Here is a 20,240-nt window from a genome sequence, read left to right as displayed (position 1 = left end):
CATCAGGCTGAAATGTTCCCAAACGGCAAATTATAAACCTCTAGAGAAATATTTGTATGTAACCCAATAAATAAAGTGTATTACATAATTTAGTAATTGGTGACTTCATTCAATGACATTTGTACTGGATGTTCCCAAAATAGGGATTACTAATTACTAAATCTATATATATTATACACTTGTTATATACCAAGCATATATCAACGACAATTGCAAATCATTATAATTAGACAGGTAAAAGTTTTTCTAGCTAGCTGGCTAAAAATGTTAAGATCCCGGACAAACCTTAAATCTCAAATTACCCGTTTATTTCTAGACCTATTAGACCTACATAAGATACTTTAGGTAGGGGCTGTTACTTTAGTGTTGCACCATTTATAACACTCATTAAAATGGGCCACACGATCTAGCTGTTTTTCTTTCTAATTTGTACCTTATTTTGCTTTCACATACATGCCATTTACACATTTGGCTCATTTACATCGTCTTATGAACAACATTTTCACGTGCACAGAGCTTTCAACTTTCAACCCCAACAATTTTTTAATACTTTAACTGCCTCTGTTTTAGTTTCAATTTGGGGCTTGTAAGTTGTAAGTAGCCTCAAAAAGTTTTTTTTTTTTAATCCGGTCAAAGACTAATTAATACAGTAACATGCTTAATTACACCAATCAAATTTATGAAAAGCCTTATGCCAGCTATCTTGTCGTCTATCTTCTATTTTGCATTGATTTATTTTTCCTAATTTTCACTTTTATCATGTCTATCATTGTTATTTCTTGATCGTATCATCTATTTTAAAGTCTTACATTGAAAGATCTACTTTCTTAAAAAATGCTCACTTTATTAGGTCTTGTTAGAAGCCAAACTCCTGTTACTAAGATTAGCATAACTTCATACCTAGGAATGACTCACTTAACTTCATGCATCTAAAGCCTCGTGACTGTCATCTTATTTCAATCAATTAATCAACTAAACCTAAATCATCTTGGTGAATTTTCTAGGTCAGTTTTGTCCCATTTGGATTATTACAAAATTAATAATTTAATAATTTTTAAGATGATATTTAGTGTATTTTGATCATTCTGTTTTTATCTAAACTAAATGGTAAAAATTCACAAATAGCTATTTTCGGTTCTTGTAATTGAAAAATAGTCACTGTCACGGAATATCAAATTTCACGGGTGGAACTTCATGACATTATCATGGAATTTCACATGCAGAATTTAAAACTTTATGAAATAACTATTTTTCAAAGATATGATCGAAAAGTGACAAGTGAAGACTATCTCACGGGAGAAACGGACTTAGATGGGCTCTTATTTGGACCCTCAAAATTGAGGTCCTTTGCACTTTTTCCCCTATTAAGTGTTGGTCTTTAATTTTTTATCCCTCAAGACAAATAACTTTTTTTTTTGGGGGGGGGGGGGGGGGGGGGGCGCAACATGAGTTTAAATTTGAACATCATAATATTCCACAAGTTATCTGTTGCACCCTTAAAGAATTTACGCGCCGCTAGGCATAAATTCGATTTTAAAGAACAAAAATTGAAGATCAGCCCATCTGAAGGACAAAATTAAAAACCAGCTCATTTGAAGAACAAACCGTTCAATTTCTTTGTCGGGGGGGTGGGGGTGGGGGGGTTACAGCATGAGTTTAAATTTTCGCATCATAATTCCACAAGTTATCTCCTGCGCCCTTAAAGAATTTATGCGCCGCGAGGCATAAGTTCGATTTTAAAGAGCAAAAATTGAAGATCAGCCACCTGAAGGACCAAAATTAAAAACCAGCTCATTTGAAGAACAAATCGTGCAATTTCTTCTCAAAATTGGGCCCTCTTATCATGTTTGCAAGACATACTCTTAATCAATCAATGTCCCATGGAATTAGAAAACAATTTTTTAATGCAAGTTAGCCTATAGATATTCTCCAAAGTGTTATAAACTAAATTGAAGTCAATTAAAGGAAAAAGTGTAGGTGGAAGAATCCAATGATTTTGACAAAGGATAAGAAGAAGTTTGTGGGGAAACAAGTGGGCCCTTAATGTAGTCAGTCTTATCAATTATCAGGCCCACATATGTCAATATTCATCAAATGGGAAGTTTGTTGGCAATTTGATTGGAACGAGCGGTCCTTTAATGTAGTTAGAATGTCATCTGGCCCACACTAGTAATGGGCTTTTCACTAGGGCCAACAGTAGCCTTGAAAGGCCCAGAGCTTCATGTGTATATTTGTACACAGATAGCCACTTTGAGGATCCTTATTTAAAACATAGCCAAAAAGTATGATTTTTGTACGTTTAGTCGTTTTAAGATTAGCTTCAAACATATAAATCTGAAGTTTGGCTTGTTGAAATCAAACTTCAGACAAAATGTATGAAGTATTCGCTTTAAGTTTCAACTAAATGTCTGGAGTTTCACAAAAATGTGTAAAGTTGGTCGTATATCATTTTTCTATGGCTTCAATTCTTGATCAACTCTCCTTAAATTGGCTCCAAAGGCTTCCAAATATCTGATTTAGCTTCACTTAATTAGTTTCGACAACTTTTAGCAATACTCAAATAATAGTATTCAACAAATTCCGAAGTCAACTCCTGAACCAAGCTTTACAGTTGTGGACAATATGGTCATGCTTTTTTCTTTTCAAATTAAATCACGTACAACAAATAAGAAATATATGTGACACCTTAGCTTAGGATAAGAGTCCCATATCAACAAAACATAGGAGAGATATTGGGTATATAGATAAGCAAGTCTTACATCCTAGTTGATGCATTTTAAAGCCGTGCAGGCTTAGACCTAAAGCCAACAATATTACTAGTGGCATTCAGTGCCTTGCCTTAACTTGACCAAACGGACCATCTTGACTTTTTAATATATTCTTACTCAAGTAAAACGTGTGACTCAATTCAATTCTTTAAACAGTAGTATAATATTTGGATCTCAATTCAAGTAAACATTCTGGAAAATTATAGATGCGTTCATGCACTTTCTTATCATATCATTATCCAATATATGCATAATGTGAATTCATAATCAAATTCTAAGACTATCTATGAAGCCTATAAAACGAAGATAATGACTACATAAAAGGAGTAACTGAACAACAATATGTAGAGCCTGTTTGGATGGGCTTATGCCTATAAGCTGTTTGCAGCTTATAAGCTAAAAAAAATAAGTTGGGGTAATCTAACTTATTTTTTTTTACTTATAAGCTGTTTTCAGCTTATAAGCTGCTTTAGATAAGCTAAGTCAAATGGGGCCAATTATTTTTTTGAGCTTATTTTAAGCACAAAATGACTTTAAGCTGGCCAGCCAAATACTCAAAAAAGCTGAAAACAGCTTATAAGTAACTTATAAGCAACTTATAAGCCAATCCAAACGGGCTCATAATTGAGAAAATTTCCAGAATGTCTAGGATTGGTTTGTAACAAATACCTAGTCATTGAATAAACCAACGCACTTTGTAACAAATACCTAGTCATTGAACAAACCAACGCACTTTTATTTGATTGAGAACTTATATATATATATGTATATATATTTTTTTTTTAAATAAACAAATAGTCATTGTGTATTACCCAACAAAATCATTGTAGAATCGAAGTATTTTAAAAAAATTCCTTTTATAACTCAACTATGTTATTAAAGAATTTGTGAGATATTACAATGCAAAAATATAAATTTATGCCTTGCGAAAAAAATTATTTGTCTCGAGGGACAAAAATTAAAAACCAGCACAAAATAGGAGCAAAAGTGCAAATGATCCAAAAATACTGCGTAATATCTTTTCATTTGTTTAAATATTAGTGAATAAACTTACACGGTACATGTACCGATGAGAGGTGTAAAATTAGTCGCACGCAAGGCTACCCAAACATGAGGGTTGTATAAATAAGAAAAATTAACAGAGACACATTACTACACAGGCATAAGTTGCCAATTAACACACACATATTACTTTGGAAAAGGAAATAATTTGGTTACAGAAATAATTTTGGCTAGAATCCAAGTAGGCTTTTTGCAAGTCTATCTTAATCATACACCAAGGGGAAATGTACTTCCTAGTACCACTTCACAAGTTCATGTGCAAGGATAATAATGTTATCAGCTATCTTTCTTTCAGGGATGAAAGCAATCACCTTCTAGACCCTATTAGCAAGGATCTTTGAAATGATTTTATAAAGAATGGTACAACAAGCTATAGACAGTGACGGAATCAGAATTTTCACCTAAGGGTTCTAAAATATGAAGAAGTAAATACACGAAGAAGCGAAGGGGGTTCAGCATCTACTATATATACATAAGAAAATAATTTTAATCTTGTATATATTGTGTAATTTTTCGCTAAGGAGGTTGAACCCCCTCGAGCCTACCTAGCTCCGCCCCGGCTATAGGTTTATGAAAAGTTTTACTATGTGCCTCACATGCCAAGTCATACTTGCGTGAGACACCTCTTTACTTGACAAATGGACAAATTTGTGTCCCACTTTCAAGGACAAACCGTTTACAGTTACTAAGAAAGACGAAAAAAAAAATAAAAAAAAAATATATATATATTTAGAAAAGTTAACCCGTTTGGATGAGCTTAAAAAAAAACAACTTATAAACTGGAAACAGCTTATAAGCCAAAAAAAATAAGTTGGGCTCTTACTTTAGATAAGCTAAACCAAATGGGCTCAATTAATTTTTTGGGCTTATTTTAAGCACAAAATGGCTTTAAGTTGGTCAGTCAAACACTCAAAAAAACTGAAAGCAGCTTATAGGCAGCTTATAAGTCATTCCAAACCGGCTCCTAGAATAAAGTCTATTATTTAAAGTTGAGGGGTAATTTAATTTTTAAAACAAAGTTACCTGTTGGATTAATATTCTCAGTTACTAGTTAACCCTAAATAAAGCAAGATCTTTGATATTCTTTTTGTCAGAAACAAAAGGTTCCAATGGTTAGCAGAAAGCTTGTAAGGGATTGGTTTATATATAAAGATCCTACTTTCAGGCTGATATTAACTCCACCACAACAACAGGTTCTTGAATTTGTGGTTATTTAATGGCTTTTGCTTATTCTTTTTGTAATGTACTGTAACATTTTTTGTGTTTGCATAGGTGTTATATCCCGTATTTTCGTACGATGAATTATTCATAAGCTGAGGTGGGGTCCACATGTCGAGATTTTTTTTTTTTAGAACATATGACAAGTTATATGAATAATATATGCGAAGTTAAACACAACCCAAGAAGGACCCTTGAGCCAAATCAAAGTGAAAGCCCTCCAAAATAATATTTTTAAGATACGTTTTCGGGTGATTTGATTTCGGGAGGTCATAACCTTATCGTCCTTTGGGAATTTGGGAAAACTCCCAGAATGAAAGTTGTAGATAATTGAAATAGCTTTCCAACCATAGGTCGTGGGTCTTCATGTGACATCGGGATAAGGAGATATGAACATTTTAAGGCAGAAAGGTCAAGCTGGGCAATAAATTCGGCCCAATCCGATTCCAAGTCGGGTCAGCCCATTTTCTTTGCCATTTAATGAAAAAATTCGGCCTTCTCTTTCATTTTCAGACCTCAAAAAACCCAGAAATTTCAGAGGTAGAGAGAGAGAGGAGAGATAGAGAAAGAAACCAAATTTTGACCACAATCTAAGCCCCGAATCGCGAAGCTCCTGAAGAGAAAAGTGTTGTACGTCGCGTTGCCTTCAATTTGAGCTAAAAATCAGCCAAGAAAGAGAGGGTGGAAGTGGTTGCTGCATAATTAAGGTAAGATTAAGGTCCATTTTTCATTGTTAGCAAGTTTATTTAGAGTTTTAGCGGATTAGAACGGAGAAAATAGCATTATAAACTCGTTTGTTGTTTTGTTGGGATTTATGGATTAAGGGGCTGTTTTAGGTGGATTAAATTGATGGAATTAGCTGAGTTATGATGTATAATAATTGTTGACATTGTTGTTGAAGTTGTTGATAAGTTGTTGTTCTTGAATTTGGGAGAATAAAGCGTATAAAGATATTGTATACAAAGCGTATACCGGGCTGTTTTGTGCCGATATTTGGGGCTGTTTTATGTAATTTTCGTGACTGTTTATTGACAATATTTTTGGGCTGTTTTATATAATTTTCGTGGCTGTTTTATGACAAAATTTTGGGGCTGTTTTATGTAATTTTTGTGGCTGTTTTGTGACTATATTTTGGAGCTGTTTGGTATAATATTTGTGGCTGTTTTGCGATGATATTTTGGGGACTGTTTTATGGTCGTTATGGACTGTTTTGTAGGCTGGAATATCGGGGGATTGGCTGTAGTTGTTGTTGTTATATTATGGATATACGGAAATAAAGAAGTGTATACAAGCATTGGCATCCGAATGTATATTGAGCTGTTTTGGGAGTAATTTAAGAATGAATTTAAGTCTAGTTTGATATGAAATTGTTGGTATTGTTGTTGTTGGTATTTTGATTGATGTTTGGCTAAGTTGGAATTTCGAGGATTGTTAAGTTTACAGGGGAAATGCTGCCCAATTTTCTCTAGAATTTACGACGCGTCTTTATAATCTATTAACTAGTGTTAATATGAATTCTCTCGTTAAGGTAACGACGTGACATTGGAGGAGAGCAAGTGAACGATAACATAGCTAAACGACAAAGGTATGTGAGGCTAGTCCTTTCTTTCAAATGGCATGAATCCTATAGCATAAGTTCTTTTCCTCTTCATGAGTTCCTATTTTCCGGAAAGCTAGAAGCCTAAGTCCATAAATGTCTATATAAGATAAGAGATATGATATGATGATGCCATATTGATAATGATGCTATTTATTGCTTACACTCACCTTATGTACTAATTCCTTCAAGGTGAGGCAGAATGTCAATAATTGCTCCATAATGAAATCGGGGGATCACGACCTTACGTCACCCCGATAGAGTATAGTTGATCTTGAGTCTTATGCATGTACTATGATAAGCATATTATTACAAGTATTTTTTTATGAGCATGTCATGATCATATTACACCGCGCCTAATTGGCCGGGCAGTCACCGCCAAGGCGGGCAGCTATACGGATACACCATGACCTTTTGGCATGGGCAGACACCACTAGTGGGCGGCATGAGATGGTACCCCGGACGCGGGAGGCCTGGACGCGGGCTAATGTTATTGATTATTACACCGTTCCGATATGGACGGGCAGCTTGCATATTATGCATATATGAGATTATGATGAGTATGAGTAAGACAGCATGCATTACTTCTTTTATGATTGTCATTCAGATTCAGATGTTTCATATTGATGTTCACATTATATTATCACTGTCTTTCTTCATTGTTTATGCCTCTCATACTCAGTACAATGTTCGTACTGACGTCTGTTTTCTTTGGACGTTGTGTTCATGCCCACAGGTAGACAGGAAGGTGAGCTTGGTCCAGACCCTTAGTAGCTGTCAACTGATCGAGAGTACTCCATTGTCCGGAGGTGCTTATGGTTCTTCTTTTGGTATATATGCATATTTTGGGCATGACGGAGTCTTGTTCCGTCTATATGTTTAGTATGTCAGTAGAGGCTCGTAGATACGCAGTGTGGGTCAGATGGTCTCGCAAGATGTTATTATTATGTATATGTTATTTTGATGGCCGAGAGGCAAATGTATATAAGTATTTATGTTTTTATATAAAATATGATTTTCCTACAATTCGTGTATAAAATTGGTAAAAAGGCATTAAATGAGTAAGATGAGTATTAGAACGAGTGGTGCTCGGTGGCTAGTCCCGGGTACCCGTCCGGCCCCTAGCTGGGTCGTGACAATAGGTGGTTGGAGTAGAGAGGTACGTGGGTATTTGTCGTCCTTATAGTGTATTCAATGAGTTTTCCAAGCAGGTTAGAGGCCAAGTCGACAGGTATGTATTTGCTATTTCATGCAAAGTGCTCTAGTTTCTTACTTAATTCTTTTTTTAGTTGAAAGACTCTAGCTTTACCACTTTTTTTGCTTGGACAATGGTAACAACAACAACATACCCAGTGTAATCCCACAGGTGGGGTCTAGGGAGAATAGAGTGTAAGCAAAACTTACCCTTATCATTTGACGCGTAAGGAGACTGTTTCCGATAGACCCCGGCTTAAGGAGAGATGAAAAAGCATCAGTACTTATATTTCTTTTTTTAGTTGAAAGACTCTAGCTTTACCACTTTTTTTGCTTGGACAACGGTAACAGCAACAACATACTCAGTGTAATCCCACAAGTGGGGTCTGGAAAGAGTAGAGTGTACGCAGACCTTACCCCTACCTTTTGACGGGTAGGGAGGCTTCCGATACACCCCCCATCTCAAGGACAAATGAAAACGCATCAGTACTTATATTTCATTTTATAGTGTGAAAGACTCTAGCTTTACCACTTTTTTGTTTGTACTTCATTTATCGTCTAATTTGGTAGTTACTGCTCTTTTTTCAGACTGCTTTATTCATACTTGCATAGTATTCTGCCATGGCTTATTCGCGCCCGTTATTTCTTTTTCATACTGCTTTGCACTATTTTTCCTTATGCCGAGGGTCTATCGGAAACAACCTCTTTGCCTTCCAAGCATGGGAGGATTTAAGGGGGAGGGAGGGTGTTCGCCTCGGCAAAAAATTTCACTATATATAGAGGGTAGATTCTTTGTGTTTATATACATATATATGTTTTGAATATTTTGAACAAATGTAAAAGGTTAGCTCAAGTGGTTGGTCTTCAAAATTATCTCCAGCGTCCAAGATTCGATTCCTAGGGACAATGTTTTTTTATGTTTAGCTTTTGTTTTTTTTTCTTTTTCGAACCCCTGAGTGTAAATCTTGAATCCGCAACTGCTCCCAAGTTAGACGTAAGGTCTGCGTACACTCTACCCTCCCCAGACCCCACCTTGTGGGATTTCACTGGGTATGTTGTTGTAATGGTAGTGAAGACGAAAAAATATTTTATGCTAGCTGTGAAATTTGATTCTGATATTTAGTTCGTTTTATCCCCCAATTTTTCCGGGTATGAATGTCAGGTTTGTTGTGTCTAGCTCAAAGTCCGTAGATTGAGGAGTCGCTATTTTTTAGTATTTTGTTGCATTTAGCAGGTACCATCGCAATATTAATTAACATTTTGGCCAAGACATTAAAATTTGCTTAAGTGCTCTGGTGAAAGTATGTTGGAGCTGTAACAGTTGGTGTTCAGCCAAACTGAGAAATGATTTTGTTAGTATTAATAAAAAATAGTTGGTGTTTGGTGTATCTTTCCAGAAAAAAGTGCTTTTAAGCATCAAATTACAGAAAAAAGGCATATACATGTCACTTTAGAATTAGTAATACTGTTTAGAAAGAACCTGTTATAATTAGTTTTTTTATTAAAAATCTTCATAATAATGAGTAGTTAACATGTTATTCACGTAGGAAATGGATTTACAAAACTTTTAAAATAGTATGTAGCGGTAAGCAAAGAAATGACATTGATTACTAGTTCCCAATCCAGAATGCCTTTGGAGATGAGAATTTCTTTGAAAGGATGAAAGGGATAGTGTGATAAGATCTTTGGAAATGCAGTATCAGCATACTTGATTCTGAGCATTTCATTTTTTCCTTCGGGGGTAGTTGGTAACTTGGTATGGGGACATGTTGGTATCTTTTGAAGCGAGAAGGGAGAGAGTTCAACTACTTCTCAACGTTACTAGTAAATATTAAGCTGTTTGTGTCTCCCTCTCCATCTATATGCTCTGGGGTTTTGTTAGTGCGATTGGGTTTATTCATCAATGCTTATGGCTGCAGAAATCAAGAATTCCAACAGTCTGTCAAGCAACTGAAGGAGAAAGCTGAGGAGTTGAAAGGGGTGAAAGAAGATTTTAAAACAAGGTGCCTTATAGATATCCTGTTAATATAAATTTAAGGCGGTTTTAGCCTTTTCCTTAAAGGGCCGAGACATGTTGTTGTATGTCAAGGCTGGCAGACCTTCCAATGGGGGCCCTGAAATGGTGAACTGCCTAATGCAGAACGAAGCAGACAACTGGGACGCTTTACAAACATGTGAATGGTGTTTGGACGGAGGCTGAAGCTACAGCAAAAAAGGTATTAGTGCAACCTCTGTCAGTTTCTCTGGTGCTGGTCTAATATTTGAGAATGAGATTATCATGCTGTGCAATTAGTACAAAAGTGAAGGGAGCTAGGGAAGTCCAGGCATGACATATTTACATACTTTAAATTGCAGCAACAAGTTGGATTAAGTAGAAATTCAGGTTTATGGAGCGTAAACACTTTCAGCGCCTCATATAACACTGCTTTGCAGTAGAGCTTTATCCTGTTAGTATTCCATTTAATTGTATCTTCATCTTGTGTTTTCTGAGTTCTTTTCATAGAATTCTAATAAAGATATTGATCTTTCAATCTTCAAATCTTGAAAATTCCTTCAAAATTGTCAAGTTTTAGTCACTTCCTTTTGAGTTAGTGTAATTTGTCTTGTAGGTTTATGCCAATGTGGAGGGAAAAATATCTGTTACAAAAGAGGAGGTTGGTAATTTTGTACCTAACTCATTTTGGCAAAGTGCCCAATTATGGTGAACTCTTTAAGGAGATGACAGTTAACTCTGATTCCTATTTAGGTCAAAGAAAGCTTTGGAGTGGGGAAGCAAGAACCTCCAGGATCAAGCAGTCACCTTGACACTTCTAGTCCAAATACCAAAGAAAGTAGTGAGTCTGCCTCTGCAAAAAATCAACAGGAACACCAATCTGGTTCCAGTGATAGTGCGGAAACAGTTTTTAGCAAGGTTAAATCTGCTGCTTCATCGAAAGTCTCACCATTCTTTCAGAAAATAAAAGAAGCAAAGCCTGTTGACTTTGCAAAGAAGGGCTATGACATCATATTGGACGAGTTGAAAGGTACCTCTGTTAAGAGAAAGCACCTCGAGTATTCTGCCCCCACACAAGAAACTTCATCAAACTTTGAGAGGAGCACAAGAACTGATGTTTTTGTCTTACCATCAAAGCAATCGAAATGGACTAAGTAATGGGAAGCCTTCAAGGAAAAAGTAATTTCTTGCTTATTAGAGCCTGTTGAGATGCGAGTGAAATTGTATTTTCGCATATTACTAATCTGCACTGATTTTTTTTTATTCTCAAATGCAGGGTCACCCTCTTTCTAAGCGCTTCATTGCAATGTATGAACCTTTTGCAACAAAGTTCGAGTAGGTACTATCTGATTCTCAACGTAATTTTATCTTTTGTGCTAGTAATAGATTTTCATTTTCAACTTTTTCCCACTGTTTATGTTTAATCCTATGAGGATATACATGGCTGGATCTGGAATGCGTTTAATGTCAAGTTATGTTAAATACTTATGTTCTGGATGACAGTTTACAGAAGATGTTCGTGAGAAATTGGAAACGAGTGATAGTCCCGTTGTTCACAAATTCCAAGATCACTATTTCGAATATACGCGATTTTTTGCGCTCGGACATTCGATTTGCGCGATTTTTTTTTTGCAACATATTCGAAAGAAAGTTACGCATTAAAAAATAACACACTTAAGGAACTTAGTGTTTTTTTTCATAAAAAGATTGCAACATCTTATTTTAATAAATCTTTTTTTTGTAGCGCTTAGTATTTTTTTCATACTTTGACCAACGATTAGTCGTGTGTCAAGACTCCGAAACGTCAATATTTTATATAGAACCTAATTTTTTATTTTTTTTTGCGTACTATAATGTAGCCTCAATACATCAAGGATACATAAACGTTCGGATCGTCGTTTTAGGGGTTGAAAAGGTACCCGAAGTAAGTTTTGTTTAAGGTTTAAATGTTTTATTTTTTAAGGTTTTGATTTTAGCGTGTTATTTTTTAATCAAGACCTAACTTTATTTTGAATATAAATATAATTCTAAAAAATATAGGGAGAAAAACTAGTTGTAAAGTGGTCAAACTTTAGATGGTCATAACTTTGCGCTCGGACGTCTGATTTACGTGTTTTTTTTTAACTTGCGTATGCGGACAAACGGCCGGAAGGCGGTTTGGCCGAGCCGATTTTAAAAAAAACACCTTTTATCCCATTCAATTTCAATTTTCCCCCAAATTGGCGTGAAATTTTCAGTTTTATTTACTTATAAGATGATGATAAGCAATAGATTTCAACGTAAAAATCCCGGGGTAATGTAGCTGTGAATGTCAATTTCACTTCTGCGGTTTCAATTTTTGAAAATAAAGCTGACTAATTTTCTCGACATATAAAGTTGACTAAAATAACCTTACAGTCAAACACTAAGTTTTTTCAAACAAAACTTACTTCGGGCACCTTTTCAACCCCTAAAATGACGATCCGAACGTATATGTATCTTTGATGTTTGAGCCTACATTATTGTACGCAGAAAAAAATATCAGGTTCTATATAAAATTTTGACGTTTCGAAGTCTTGACACACGACTAATCGTTGGTCAAAGTATGAAAAAACACACTAAGTGTTGCAAAAAAAAAAAAGAAATTTGCCAAATTTTTTTTTTAGTGCTCGCTATTTTACTGCGCTATACAAACAAAAAAAAAAAAAACTTTAGCGCAGTAAAATACTGCGCTAAAGAAGTAAAAAACCTTTTGGCAACGACTTTATTTTCAATAAATCTAAACCCTAAAAATAAAAAATCTTAAGCTAATGACAACAAGTCTTCAAACAAAAATGGATGTCTATGTATATAGAACACTTAAACCTAAAGTTTACAAATAAAACTTACTTGGGGCACCTTTTCAACCCCTAAAATGACGATCCGAACGTTTACGTATCCTTGATGTATTGAGCCTACATTATTGTAACGCAGAAAAAAATATCAGGTTCTATTTAAAATATTGACGTTTCGGAGTCTTGACACACGACTAATCATTGGTCAAAGTATGGAAAAAACACTAAGTGTTGCAAAAAATAAAGTTGGCCATTTTTTTTTTTTGTACTGTTTCTATAACGCAGTATTTTACTGCGTTATAGTTTTTTTTTTTTTTAACTGCTTCTATAACGCAGTAAAATACTGTGCTAAAGCAGTTAACGGCTTCGTCTCCGTGAACTGCTTTAGCGCAGTAAATTACTGCGCTAAAGGTAGTTTTGCAACATTTTTTTTTTGTTGAGGTATTTTGGTTCAAAGTGTTTTTTTTGGGGCATTTTGGTTCCGGACTCCTCATCATGCATGGAAGCAAATCAAATTGTAAAGGTTAATTGCAGACAAATTTTATACCCCATAACCAAGAACTCCATGAAAAAGGTCGGATGATGCCTAATTATGCCGTTTCTAAGAATCAACCAAGAGAGAAGAAAATAAAAAGTTGTACTAACAACACACAACGACATACGTACCATCTATGACGTTATTGCCTCCGGTGTTTGCCTCTACCAACTATATTGTTTTCATTATTTGCTAGAATCCTCAGCCTTGTGAAGATTAAAGCACTTACAGTCATGAAAGGAGACCGTTGACGTATTTTGTTTTTAATGTTAATTTTCTAATTGTTGGTCATTGGAAGGTGCCACATGAGCTTTCTCTTTGTATTTTACGTCCTATAACCAATGGACGTCGTCGGTTTTGTTCCGAGATATTTGACATTTTTTTTAATAATATTGTGTACCTCTAAATGTGACTTTTCGCTAATTTTCCTTTTTTTTTTTCCACAGTTCTCGTCAAATCTAACAAACAGAGTTTGATAAATATTTTGTCGGAGACTAAAACTGTTAACTTTTGGCGAACTTAAAGGACCAAAACTGTTAAGTGTATACTTAAGGGACTATTTTAACCTACCCTCATAGTTAATGGACTATTTTTGTTAACTTGTGGCAAATTAAACTTAAAGGACCAAAACTGTTAAAGTGCATAGTTATGGTACTATTTTGAACCTACCCTCATAGCTAAAGGACAATTTATGTCTTTTTCTCGTGTTTGGTAGAAAATATTTTTTTTAGGAAATATTTTCTTGGAAAACAAGTGAGTTTCTTACTTACTTTCTAGTGCTTGGTAAGCAAACAAATAGGGGCATATGCACCATTATACCTATGGGTTCGATTGAACCCATAATTTTCGATGCAGAGTATAAATTTATGTGTAAAAGTTTACTAAAATTGTAACAACAAGAAAACATGAACCCATAATTTTAAAAATATAATGAATTCAATTAAGAATCTTAAGAAGTTGAACCCATAGAGCTTAAATCCTGGATCCGCCTCTGTAAGCAAAAAAATATTTTTCAAGAGCAATTATATGTGATCTAGCAAAACACTATGGGGGTAGAATGTGGTGGAGAGTCGGGGTCCAGGGGTGGTGATAGTCAATGAGGTTGACGTTGGGGATGGGAGATTGTTAGCCAAAGTTCCTATGGATAAAAATAAATTGTTTGTTTTGATTCTTCAAAGTGATGTCAAAGATTCATCTTGGCTTTGGCATATGAGATTTGGCCATTTGAATTTTGATAGTCTAAGGTTGATGAAAAAGGAAAATAAGGTGAAAGAGTTGTCAACCATTAACCATCCTAATCAACTTTGCGAAGGATGTCTTTTTGGAAAGCAATCAAGAAAAAGCTTTCTCAAAGAGTAATTGATAAGAGCACAGTTCCCTTTGGAATTGATTCATATGGATGTGTGCGGACCTGTCAAGCCAGCCTTACTTGGTAAAAGTAATTATTTCCTTCTCTTTATTGATGATTATTCTCGGAAAACTTGGGTTTATTTTTTGAAGGAAAAATACGGGGTTTTTGAAAACTTCAAGAATTTTAAGAGCATGGTGAAGAAACAAAGTGGCTACCAAATTAAGTCACCTCGGTCCGATAATAGTGGGAAATTCACTTTAAATGAATTCAAGGTGTTTTGTGGAAAAACTGGAATTCGTCATTTTTTTACTGTTCCAAGATCGCCTCAACAAAATGGCGAGATGAAGAGGAAGAATCGGACTATTCTCAACACGGCAAGAAGTATGTTGAAGATCAAAAATATGCCAAAGGAATTTTGGGCTGAATCAGTTGCTTGTGCGGTGTATTTATCAAATCGGCATCACACAAAAAATGTTTGTGGCAAAACACCGTAAGAGGCTTGAAGCTGTTTCAAACCAAAAGTTGCTCACTTGCGAGTGTCTGGAAGCATTGTGCACATGTGCCGGATGAGAAGAGATCTAAGCTTGATGACAAGAGTGAGAGGTATGTTTTGATTGGTTATGATCAAAGATCTAATGGTTATAAGTTATATAATCCAAGAAATGACAAGGTTACCATAAGCAAAGATATTGAAGTTGATGAAGACAGTACTTGGGAATGGAAACTTAAAGAGCAAGATTACTCTTTTAGTCCACACCTTGATGATGAAGATATGAAGAAGTTGTGGATCAACCTACTACACCACCTGCAACATGTCACGCCCCGAACCTGGGCCTGGACGTAACACGGCACCCGGTGCCTGACTGCATGTGACCGAGCGAACCAACTGGCTGACTGAATCAACATGTGATATCAAAACATAACTGAATGTGGTAACAACTAAACACATGCTGATATACTAAAGGTCTGACTGAAATCATAATGCGGAAATACTTAGACAATCTGAAATATATCTGAAAGTAGCCAACATGGCTAAACCAAAACAACTGAACGACTGAGTATAACTGTCTACAAGGCTAACATAACAAATATCTGACTGTCTGAACTGTGTCTATGAAGCCTCTAAGAGTACTGAATAATAAAATTGTCTATAAACTGAATTAACAAGATAGCTGACAACGCCCCGAAGGAATTAGGGGCTCACCAGTAGCTGATACGTGCACTCCTAAATAGCTGAGTCGTCAACCTGTATATCGTTGCCTGCATCGCGAGATGCAGGCCCCCAAGCAATAAAAAGAGACATCAACACATTTGAATTGTACTGGTATGTAAAGCAACTGAAGCAATAAAATACTGAAACTGAAACTGAAACCGATAACTGTAACTGTAATAGCAAGGAAGTAGAGATATGAATACTCCCTGCACTGTATCTGAATCATCTGTATTATCTGTGTTTGTATATGTGGGGCCTCAGCCCAATAATAAATGCACGCTATGGCCTCGGCCTAGTAGTGCGTCAGTCAATGGCCTCGGCCATGTATACGTATACACAAGACTGTGCTGTGCCCTCGGGAAAAATCACATATGTATAATTATGGTTAATTAATAAGGACTGAGACCATAACAACAATGAACAATGCTTAACTGAAATAGACATGCTGGACTGAATTGAAAACACTGACTGTTTCTGAGCATACTGAATTTCTAGACTGAGACTCACGTGGTAACAATACATAAGTCTATAAAGATTACGTGCTGAGTTCATGATATTCAAATTGATAACCATGAATGAATTCTGTAACTGCAAACCTAGAAGATAACAGTTCTACAACATATCATAAAACTAGGGCTAAACTCTACTTTGAGTCAAATTACTGACAAGTATGAAGAATGAGGCGTAGGGAGAATCATGAACATTCCCTAACGTAGATAGTTAGCCTCACATACCTTAATTCCAGCCTTTGAGCGTAATACAATGTTCGTCACCCCTTTCAACTTTGATCTATATCAATACAAGCCAAAGGGATTCTATATTAGCAATAATATTCATGCTTTGGTCATCTAAGCATTTTATCAAACACTTAGTGGGCATAAAGCTCCACAATCTCCATTAATGGTGTTTCTTCACCCAATTCCCAGTCTATTACTTCTAGGTGATTCTACAATCTCAATTAGATGTAATTAACATCATTCTCCATCACCCATATCATTATAACAATCTCAAGTCAACAATTCAAAACCCTACTATAGTTCGTGTAATTCTCTTTACTAAACCCATTTACTATTCTCCCAAGAACTCATCAATTCACTATTATGAATGATTAGAGTGTAGAAACATTACCTTTTTGACGTTCAATCCTCTTGAATTCAAGTTCTAGGGTTTCCATGCCCAACAATAATGTTCCACTCACAAATCTATTGATTAGAAGGGTTTACTCAAGTTAGAAAGAGATTAGGGACTTGAATTCAACCTAGAATCATGATAACACTTACCTTGTGTGGTTATTGAGGCTTGGGACTTGTTCTTATTGACTTTAAGGTAATTTTTCGTGAATGGGGTGCTGGGGAAATAAACCCCAAACCTTAGATATAACTAAAAACGCGTAACCCGACTTTTTGACCCGAATCTGACCTGATTCGCTATGGGTCCGCGATGCGGGACCATCGCGCAATGTTCTGTAGCTCAATACTCAGACTTGCGCGATCGGCCCGCGATGCGAGGCCATCGCACGCGCCCCCACGCGCCTGAAAGAGCGACGGGTGTCGGTTCTGCACAGGGTTCGGTAAAATGGACATAACTGCTTGTACAGAGCTCTGTTTGGGCTCCATAATATACCGTTGGAAATATATTTCAAAGGGCTACAACTTTCATGTTTTAGGGTTCCTCAAATTACCAACGGATTTTCACCAAATTTGACTGGAAGACAGACGTATAAAAAATTTAGCCGATTCTATCGAATTTTAAGTGCCTTACTATTAGCCATATTGAGACGATCATATCTCCTTGCTCCGATCTCTGATTGGCTTGGTCCTTATATCGTTAGAAAGGTATTTCTACATACTACAACTTTCATTGAGGGTACTTTCCCAAATTCCCAACTAATCAAGGAGTTATCACTGCCCGAAGTAGGCCTATCAACCATTTTCGCAAAACGTTCAAATCTTCAGTTTTTCCACTAAAACTCTAATGATATGAGTCTAACCTTAGTTCCAAGATACGGGGTGTAACACAACAAGTCCACCGCAAGTTCAAGAAGTTAGGGAATCAAGTTCAAGCAGCGTACCTCAAAAGACTAAAAGTCTTCGTGAATTATATGATGCAACAGAAGAGGTAACAAAAAATTTAAGTGATTTAACTCACTTTTGTTTATTGGTTGACAGTGAGCCTTTAAGTTATGAAGATGCTGCCCGCAATCCAAAATGGAAAGGTGCCATGGATGAAGAAATCAAGGCAATCAAGAAGAATAACACTTGGGACTTGGCCAAACTTCCAAATGAGAAAAGCATTATTGGAGTCAAATGGGTTTACAAGCTAAAGAAAAATTCCAAAAGAGAAGTAGAGTGGTACAAAACAAGATTAGTAGGAAAGAGGTACAAGCAAAAAGCCGGTATTGATTATAATGAGGTGTTTGCACCAGTTACTCGTTTGGAGACAATCCACTTAATTATTTTTTTAGCAGCTCAGAACCAATGGAAAATCCATCAAATGGATGTGAAGTTAGCTTTTTTGAATGGGACTTTAGAGGAAGAAGTACACATTGGCCAACCTTTGAGCTATAAGGTCAAAGGACATGAAATAAAGTGTTGAAATTGAAGAAGGCTCTCTATGGCTTGAAACAAGCTCCACGGGATTGGAATTGTAGAATTGATAAATATTTCAAGGCAAATGATTTATTAAAGTGTCCACATGAGCATGCACTTTATGTAAAAATTAAGGAAAATGGTGACAAGTTACTTGTTTATTTGTATGTGGATGATTTGATCTTGACAGGAAATAATCCAAAGATATTGAAGAATTCAAGAAAGCAATGACAAGAGAATTTGAGATGACGGACATTGGCCTAATGTCATATTATCTTGGCATTAAAGTGGAGAAAAAGAAGGATGACATTTTTATTTCTCAAGGAGAACATGCAAAGGAGATTCTCAAGAAATTTGAGATGGAGAATTGCAAACCTGTTAGCAACCCCGTGGACTGTGGAGTAAACTGTCAAGGCGTGAAGATGGAGAAAATATCAATTCCACATATTTCAAGAGTCTTGATGGAAGCTTAAGGTACTTAACTTGTACGAGACCTGATATTCTTTTTGGTGTTGGACATGTCAGTCGTTTTATGGAAACTCCAACAACTTCTCATTTAAAAGCAGCCAAAAGAATACTTCGGTACATCAAAGGTACACTTGATTGTGAAATTTTTTATTCAACTTCCAAAGACTTCAATCTTGTTGGCTAGTGTGATAGTGATTGGGCTGGTGATGTTGATGACCGAAAAAGTACTACCAGTTTGTTTTCTTTTTTGGAAATTCTACATTTACATGGAATTTCAAAAATCAACCAATTGTGACTTTGTCAACTTGTGAAGCGGAGTATGTAGCAGCTTCTTCTTGTGTTTGTGATGCAATTTGGCTAGGGAGCTTGTTAGAAGAACTTCACCAACCACAAGAAGATGCAACTAAGATTTTTATTGATAACAAATCGGCCATTGCATTTTCCAAAAACCCGGTGTTTCATTAAGGGAGCAAGCATATTTGATACTAAAAATCAATGTTGATGCTGAGTATCATTTCATTAGGGATTGCATATCCAAGAAGGAGGTAAAGCTTGAGTTCGTGAAATCGCAAGACCAAGTTGCAGACATTTTCACCAAGCCGTTGAAGATTGATATTATTCAGAAGATGCAAATGGCTCTTGGACTAGTGAATCAAGTTTAAGGGGGATGTTGAAAAAATAAACTTGTTCACATTATTTAAGTTGTTGACATTATATTTAATTTAGTTTATAAAGTAGTAGATTAATGTATAAGGAGATACATGAATTGGTGGAAAATTCTAGATTAGTCTAGTGAGTTCTTATTCATGTACTTGGAAGATGAGAAGTGCGAACTTATTAATAGTAATATATGTATGGTAGGCTAGATACATGAATGAATTCACCTATAAATAGTCATGTAATCTAGGCATTTGGTTTAAGTCAAGTTGAAATAGAAAATCACATTTCCTTTATTTCTCTTCTAGTGAGTTTTTGAGTGTTTGTATTGTCTTGCTCTCCCAAATTTCCAACATTCAGCTCTATCAGTCTATAAGCATTTTAGGACAGACTTAATTCTAACTTCAAATACAATGTGATCTTAATTATCTAAGTTTGAACTAGAACGTCTCTTCATCCGATTGAGGACATTGGCCTTGGCGCGACATCAACATTGACAAAGAACTCCTCCACTGAAAAGAGAAGTTTTAAAAAAAAAGTCAAATCAAGCTAAAGAAAGCCAACATAAAAACTCTAGTCTGAATTTCAATAATGGTGTCATTTGTGTCTTGTTATACAAATGCATACATACATCACTACCTACAGGTCAATCAGTGACGTACGCAAGATTATCATAAAAGGTATCGATATTTAAAGAAGAAGAAAATAAATTATATTTATTACCACTTTTGTATACAACAAAGGACCGCAGTGTCAAATATTTTCCAAAAAGAAAGTCCAAAT

At 35.7% G+C, this 20,240-nt stretch overlaps 1 long non-coding RNA gene and 1 pseudogene across 1 annotated transcript; both read left to right on the top strand.

The window, feature by feature from the left end:
* Window positions 1-5,569: 5,569 nt before the first annotated feature.
* Window positions 5,570-7,671, top strand: LOC132642205 (uncharacterized). Its single transcript, XR_009583067.1, has 3 exons — window positions 5,570-5,755; window positions 6,577-6,633; window positions 7,382-7,671. It is a non-coding gene; the product is annotated as an uncharacterized LOC132642205 (long non-coding RNA).
* Window positions 7,672-7,787: 116 nt separating this feature from the next.
* On the top strand, window positions 7,788-11,583 carry LOC132642129 (mitochondrial import inner membrane translocase subunit TIM44-2-like; annotated as a pseudogene).
* The last annotated feature ends 8,657 nt before the right edge of the window (window positions 11,584-20,240 follow it).

Source organism: Lycium barbarum, chromosome 5 (assembly GCF_019175385.1).
Source record: "Lycium barbarum isolate Lr01 chromosome 5, ASM1917538v2, whole genome shotgun sequence".
Lineage (NCBI taxonomy): Eukaryota > Viridiplantae > Streptophyta > Magnoliopsida > Solanales > Solanaceae > Lycium > Lycium barbarum.
This window is presented reverse-complemented; position numbering and strand designations above follow the sequence as displayed.